Source organism: Camellia sinensis, chromosome 7 (assembly GCF_055761805.1).
Source record: "Camellia sinensis isolate YWXY chromosome 7, ASM5576180v1, whole genome shotgun sequence".
NCBI lineage: Eukaryota > Viridiplantae > Streptophyta > Magnoliopsida > Ericales > Theaceae > Camellia > Camellia sinensis.
The window spans coordinates 152,741,270-152,747,269 of NC_138967.1; positions in this window are offsets into that span (position 1 = coordinate 152,741,270).

Sequence of the window (6,000 nt, forward strand, 5' to 3'; positions counted from 1 at the left end):
GTTAGAACACATAGTGGTGCACTTTATTTTATTACTTTCATTGATGATTATTCAAGGAAAGTTTGGGCTTTTCTACTAAAAACTAAAGATCAAGTTCTAGAAGTATTTAAGCATTTTCAGGCCATGGTTGAAAGAGAAACAGGGCAGAAATTGAAGTGCATCCGATCAGACAATGGTGGTGAATACATTGGGCCATTTGATGAGTATTGTCGCAGTCAAGGTATTCGACACCAAAAGACAGTTAAGAAGACTCCTCAACAAAATGGCGTTGCCGAGAGGATGAACCGCACAATTATGGAAAGAACAAGGTGTTTGCTTTCACAAGCTAAATTGCCAAGATCCTTTTGGGGTGAGGCATTGAAGACGGCGGTTGACGTGATCAATTTGTCTCCTTCCTATCCTTTGAATGGTGATGTTCCAGAAAGAGTTTGGACCGGCAAAGATGTGTCTTATGAGCACTTGAGAGTGTTTGGTTGCCGAGCTTTTGTTCACATTCCAAAAGATGAGAGGTCCAAGCTTGATAGTAAGTCAAGACAATGTATTTTTCTTGGCTATGGGCGTGATGAATTTGGATATAGATTGTGGGATCCGGTCGACAAGAAAGTCATTCGAAGCCGTGATGTTGTGTTTCTTGAAGACCAAACAATTGAAGACTTTGGCAAAGGTGATCAACCGGAGCCAAAAGCTAGTGATCTCATTGACATGGATTTATCTCCTTCATCTTCAGTTGATGATGAAAACGGGGGAGATGTGCAGCCACCTATTGAAGATGTAGAGGATGATGCTGATTCTAATGAAGTTGAGTCAGAAATTGAGGAAGAGCATCCAACTCAAGAACTACCACCACAACTTGAGTTGAGGAAATCTACAAGGGACCGACAACCTTCAAGAAAGTATCCTCGCAATGAATTTGTGTTGATTTCTGATCAAGGGGAGCCGGAGAGCTACCAAGAAGCAATTGAGCATGCAAAGAAAGGTGATTGGAAAAAGGCCATGGAAGAGGAGATGAATTCCTTAGTTGAAAATCATACTTATGATTTAGTGAAGTTGCCTAAGGGGAGGAAAATTCTGAAAAATAAGTGGGTTTTCAAATTGAAGAATGATGGCAAGAATCTGAGGTACAAGGCACGTCTTGTTGTGAAAGGCTTTGGGCAAAAGAAAGGTATTGATTTTGATGAAATTTTCTCACCGGTTGTAAAGATGTCTTCTATTCGGGTTGTACTTGGCATGGCTGCAAGTATGAACCTTGAAGTTGAGCAACTTGATGTGAAGACCGCATTTCTACATGGTGATCTTGAAGAAGAAATTTACATGGAGCAACCGGAAGGCTTTGTGGAAAAAGGGAAAGAGAAATTTGTTTGCAAATTGAAGAAAAGTTTGTATGGTCTCAAGCAAGCCCCGCGGCAATGGTACAAAAAATTTGACTCTTTCATGATGAATAATGGTTTTACTAAAACAACTTCGGACCATTGTGTGTTTGTGAAAAATTTTCCAGATGGTAAATTTATTATTCTTTTGCTTTATGTTGATGACATGTTAATTGTGGGTCAAGATTCTACCATGATAAACAGGTTGAAATTGGAGTTGAGCAAGTCTTTTGCTATGAAAGATTTGGGGCCGGCAAAGCAAATTCTTGGTATGAAAATTGTTCGTGATCGCAAAGAGGGGCTGATTTGGTTGTCTCAAGAAAGCTACATTGAGAAAGTTCTTGAGAAGTTCAATATGGATAAAGCGAAGCCGGTTGGTTGTCCACTTGTGGGTCATTTCAAGCTTAGTTCGAATCAATGTCCTACAAGTGAGAAAGACAAGGAAGAGATGCAGAAAGTTCCTTATGCTTCAGCAGTTGGTTCTTTGATGTACGCCATGGTTTGTACAAGGCCGGATATTGCTCACGCAGTTGGTGTGGTGAGTCGGTTTCTCTCTAATCCGGGTAAAGAACATTGGGCAGCGGTAAAATGGATTCTAAGATATCTTCGAGGGACTTCGAAGGTATGTTTGTGTTTTGGGGATGGTAAGCCGATGCTTGATGGGTTCACAGATTCTGACATGGCTGGTGATGTTGATTCTCAGAAATCTACTTCGGGGTATTTGATGACTTTTGCAGGGGGAGCTGTGGCATGGCAATCTAAATTACAAAAATGTGTTGCTCTCTCAACTACCGAAGCTGAATTTATTGCTATTACAGAAGCTTGCAAAGAAGAGTTATGGTTAAAGAAATTTTTGCAAGAGTTGGGTTTGAAGCAAGAAAAGTATGTGCTTTATTGTGATAGTCAAAGTGCTATTCACTTGAGTAAAAATTCTACTTTTCATTCGAGATCGAAACACATTGATGTGAGATACCATTGGATTCGTGATGTGTTAGATTCGAAATTGTTACAACTCGAAAAGGTTCACACAGATGATAATATTTCAGATATGTTGACGAAGACTTTGTCGAAGGACAAACATTTAAAGTGTCGAACTTTGGCGGGTATGGTTGATGTCTCCACCTAAGTCGGTAGGGGGAGAATTGTTGGGTATACCTCCTTATTGGAGTGTGGGACCCAATTGATTTATTAAAAGAGTTTTAATTTGGCTTGATTTAGGTATAATATATTTTTATATATTATATTTGAGGAGACCCAATTCAATTTGGATACAATTAGAGTTTTGTTAAAAAGCCCAAAATTCAACAATATAAATATATGTTGTTTAGATCTTCCGGATGAGAGTGGCGCAACAGCATCAATTCTTTTTCGGTGAGAGTATTCGGTGTATCAATCAATTTTGTTGAATTTGTTTTGTGAAACAGTGTAGCTGCCAAGTCATATGTGTTGAGTTAGTGCTTGGTGCACTGTGGGTTCGTTAGTGAATTTCGGTTGGCTACTTCGGTTTTGGCTTCATAGTTGGATGACTTGGTGAAATTATTTTGGGTCTTCTACAACTCTGATTCTGAAGATTTTGGTTCTTCTATTTGGTGAGGTCTTTCCTCTTTGTTTATTTGTGATTATTTGGAATTCACCTAAGGGTGGTTTTGTGAGACCATTAGTGTCTCGTTTGTAATCGTTTGGAACTTATTTGGTTGATAGTGGAATCGGATTTCGATCCCGTGGACGTACCTCACATTGAGGGAACCACGTAAAAATTCTTGTGTTGCCTTTGATTTAATTTTTCCGCATTAGTTTTTATTCCCATTGATTGATTTACTTGTGGAGAATCACATCGATTTTCCCTAACAGTATTTTGAGTTTGTGAGTTTTGGTATTATGATTTGAAAGAAGAAAATTTGTTTGGTTATGAGTTTTGAAAAGAATTTTGAATATTTTATGTGACATATGAAATAAGAAAAGTTGTTTGTTTAAGAGTTTTGAAAAGAGTTTTCAAAACTTAAACCAAACACACAACTCAAAACTCTATTGAAAATTCTATTCAAAACTCATAACCAAACTCTTTTCAAAATTCAATTCAAAAAAATAATTTGTCATTTTGGTCTAAAAAAATAATTTTTATATTTAAAAAAAATATCAAAAACAAATACATATATATTTTTCCAAATAATAGATGGTGATTGGCAATTGCAAAAAAAATAAATAAAAATAAATAAATAAATAAAGGTATACTATCCTGGTCGACTGGCCAGACATCCGGGAGGATGTTTGGGCAAAAGATTGAGTAGACCAAAAATTCAAAAAATGTCTAATTTACCAAACATGTTTTTAAAATATATTTTGAAATTGATTTGAAATCATGATTTAAAAACCTCTATCAAACATTGCATTCAAATAAATGGGTGGAATATTGATTAGAGTTATACACCAAACACAACTTTTCTGCCTAACAAAATTTTTATAGACAAAATATCAATTTACAGTGACAATTTTTTATTTTATTTTGGTGGCTAATATACTTGGTTACTGATTTCTAGATACGGTAACGATCATTTATTTCATTGCTGATTCTTTCCGTGACACCCTTTCAGCGATGAAGTTGTGACAAATTATCTTTCATCACTAATTCCTTCAGTGTATTTAGATTGTACTTTTGGTGACCAGTAGAAACATTGCTAAATGTGTTTAGTCTTTGACAATAGTCCTCTATAAACAATGGATCTAACCTTGAAAGCAAAATACCACTGTCAGATTGCTGGGAAAACTTTTCGATTCTAAACCTTGAACTTATAGATTTCTTCTTTCAAGTCCCTCTTAATGTAGAATCACCAAGAATTTTCAAGGGAAAAGGACAAAACTTAGAACTAAGAAGAAATTAATGTTATGTTTGGTTGGGAGATTTGGGAAAGAATTTAGAAAAGGAAAAGAAAAAATTAGGTGAAATATGAATAAAATATATTTACATTTCACATAGTTTCACACTCTTTTTTTCTTTTCCTTTTCAAATCTCTACTTAAATCTCCTAACCAAGCACAACGTAAGAGAAAGCGAGGAATTTTTTTTGATTTTGTCTTGCTTATTGTATCTCTCAATCTTTTCAATCCCTTTTTTCTATAGCAAAGGCTGTGCTTATGTAGTACGCTTGAAATGCGACTATATACCCCTAATTTCGATGTGGGATGGTGAAAAAATAGTGAAATCCTGAAATAGACACCGTTTGGGGACTTACCTTTTTAGCCAATTAGCCAAAAAGTTACTAAATTAGTCAAAAAGCCAACAACTCATATCAAAAAGTCAAAGATTCTCTTTTCTCTCTACTTTTTGCACATCTTTTCGTAATTAGCCAAAAAGTCATCCCAAACATTCAAGTTTTTTTTACCTACCTTTTTAGCCAAATAGCCAAAAAATTACTAAATTAGCATGTTCCCAAACGAGGCTTCAAAACGCAATGGGCCGAAAATAGGCCACCCAAACACATAAGGTCGATCCGCCCTCAATGATGGGCAAACAAACCCTCTGTGGAGATACTTAGGGCTGGCTAGGCCCTAGGGGTGATCTGGGTTGATTCCTCGTTTGGGAACAGGCTAATTTAGTAACTTTTTGGCTATTTGGCTAAAAAGATAGGTAAAAAAAACTTGTATGTTTGGGATGACTTTTTGGCTAATTACGAAAAGATGTGCAAAAAGTAAAGAGAAAAGAGAATCTTTAACTTTTTGGTATGGGTTGTTGACTTTTTGACTAATTTAGTAACTTTTTGGCTAATTGGCTAAAATAGCCTCTTGCCAAACGAGTTAGTTTCTAGTTTTTTAAGGATTTTCTAAGGTATTTCAAACTTTTTGTGCTCAAAACAACTTTTGAAAAGATGTTTTGGAGAAATAATTTAGCAAAAATGTGCCCAAAGTTTTCCAGTTTTGGGGAAAGTGACAATGACTAGAATAGCGACGGTTTCACATCAAGCTTCTTCGAAGAGATCATCTACTATTTCAGTGTTGTTTGAATTATCGTCGTTGGCTACAATTCGACAATGGGCTTAGGTATTATAACTAAACAAAATGAGGTGTCTACAGTATGACTAGCCAACTCATACCATATTGGGAGTGCATAGAACAATCAGCTAGTCCTACAGGGCTGGGCTATTGGGTTAACTCAAGTCAGTTTCGTGCCATTTACAGGTCAAGATTTAGACTTTTCGAGCTTGAAAATCGACTAGAAAATGGTTCACAACATTTTTAAAGATTAAATATGTGCTGATTCGTTAGAATTCTAAGGGTCATTCATGTTCAAAGCAAGAAACAATTTGGCTTTGTAAAAAACAGTTTGAAGATAGTTCTACATTGAGTTATATCTTTTCAACAATATAAATTAATCTGTTATATAAGGAAAATGACATTTCTAATGGAAGGCTTGTGAGAGCTCCAAAGTCTCATTCTATAATTGCTAATTTTTGTGATTTTAGAAATATTTAAAAATAATTATATTGACTAATCAAGTAATTATAGATTAAAAAATAATAATAAATCACCTAAAATTTTGAATTACAAGTTCCTAAAATCTCCCCTCCTTTCCCCCAATATTTTTCTCTTTCGCAAATCTCATCTCATAACAAAGTAATTATACATTAAAAAAATATTAT